Source organism: Dermacentor albipictus, chromosome 10 (assembly GCF_038994185.2).
Source record: "Dermacentor albipictus isolate Rhodes 1998 colony chromosome 10, USDA_Dalb.pri_finalv2, whole genome shotgun sequence".
Classification (NCBI taxonomy): domain Eukaryota; kingdom Metazoa; phylum Arthropoda; class Arachnida; order Ixodida; family Ixodidae; genus Dermacentor; species Dermacentor albipictus.
The window spans coordinates 96944111-96946070 of NC_091830.1; the positions used below are offsets into that span (position 1 = coordinate 96944111).

Below are 1960 nucleotides of genomic sequence, written 5' to 3' on the forward strand. Positions count from 1 at the left end.
CGCATATGCGAATTTTTATAAAGGGTATACCAACCTCTATATACTTTTGTAATTGCTCCTTCTCGAGCACTCCAACGCATTTTTAAAGTCAGATGTACATTCAAACAGCATTGACACTATATCATCACTTATGCTTTATGGCAATAAACCTCTTACCATTCCATGTATCTCACGGGGGAAAGTTTTCATAAAAAAAGAAAAAAAAAACGCATCTTTTCTTTTATAAGTCTCTGTGAAAGAAATAAGAGCGGTTTATGCTGGGCAAAGTGCACAAAGAATTTGGACACGTAATGCGCTTGGCTTCGAACGTTTTCAGACGCTGACAGTCACTCGTCATGCAAGGTAAATTATGGCGCTCGTGTACATAATGTTGCAAACTTGGTGTCCAGAACATTGCTGTTAAAAGAAGTAAGACATCTTATTTATGCATTGTGCAGGTTCTTACGCTTTACATTGTTGACCTTCCCAGCATCTACACGAGAGTTAATGAAATGCATGACTTCGGCGTAAAATGGAACCTCTGATTCGATGTAGAAGCGATCACCTTTCAAAAAACTATTCTGGCGCTGAATTCCTTTTTTTAGCATTACATAAATGACTTTATTTAATTAAGAAAATTTAATGATTTTACTGCACCTGGCGACAACATCACCCAACATATCGGGAATGCACTAATCTGTCTTTTTATGCAGCCCTTGGCCATAGCTGTGATGCCGAAAAAGACCACCATGCGGGCAGTTACACTGGTTGTGATGTTGCTGATCCTGGAAGGATGCTTCTGTGAAGAAAACTGTGTTCAATCTACGTGTGATCATGGCTGCAAACGCAAAGGAGCGGCATACGGCACTTGTGTCACTGGGACATGTCGATGCCGGTTTTTCACTGAGTGGCGAAACGATATACCAGCAGCTCCCGGCATGGATTAATCAGTCTCTGCATAAAATAATTCTGCCTTGTTGCTCTGTGCAGTCACAATGATATAAAGCCATTGTTCATGAGATGTATAGCGCAACATCGTCGAATACATAAGCCTGCAGATCGAGCGCACATGTTGGACTCAATATAAAGGGAAGCTTCACTGATCGTGTAATTATATGCTGTACAACTGATGATTATATTACAATTTTGTTTATTGTCATCCTATTTAAGGGGTGTTCCTTTGAAATGCTTGTGTTTATGCGCTAAAAGCGCCAAAATTATATTCTGATGCAGTTTTTAAAGCGGTCACTTCACGCACGTTCCTGGGACTAACTGTTTGTCTATTTAGCTACTGCCTGCTAATCTATGTCTCGACCGTTTTCTCACCAACTGTGCCACTGAATAGATCCCGGTGGAATAGGCAGCGCATCTGACTGGTGTGCTGTGAAAACCGGGTTGAGAACCAATCATCGTACTAACTTGGGTCACTGGGCATGTGACACTCTGTATGTAATATGATTTTATGTTGGGGACGACGATGAAGTGTTTCTATCATAAAACGCTTGTACCTTTGCCTCGCTTTGTTTCTTTCCAAACTCTGGGAGCTGCCGCTCCCGTGTTGTGGCAATGGACGAATAAGCCCTCGAAGACCTTCCTGGAGCCAAGCCATCACGTGCGGTCGCGTCCAGGAAACGTGGAAATGCGTCAAGTGACACGGACAGCGAGCCAACCGAGTTGTACTCGGACAGCGTCGACTCGACGTACGACGATTTCACGCTTTTCAGTAGCCGAACCACAAAAAGAAGACTACTGCGGAGGTCATCGTCGCCAAGTGTCTCTACCGTGAAGACAACATCACAGCGCTGGCCGCACACTATGCTCTTCATGCCTGTGGACCCAGTGTCAAATCTGCGACTCCTAAACAGGCAAGTCCTTTCTGCGTTTCTTGAGGGAGTCGCGCCAAATGAGATAAAGTAAGTGAGAATAAACGCACGGAAGAATGTCCTTGCAGTAGATGTTCTACACCGTAGTGCACTGCAAA

At 43.7% G+C, this 1960-nt stretch overlaps 1 long non-coding RNA gene across 1 annotated transcript; it reads left to right on the top strand.

Moving 5' to 3' along the window:
• The first annotated feature begins 233 nt into the window (after positions 1-233).
• Positions 234-1143, top strand: LOC139050628 (uncharacterized). The gene is made up of 2 exons (XR_011508984.1): positions 234-342; positions 693-1143. It is a non-coding gene; the product is annotated as an uncharacterized lncRNA (long non-coding RNA).
• Positions 1144-1960: the final 817 nt, after the last annotated feature.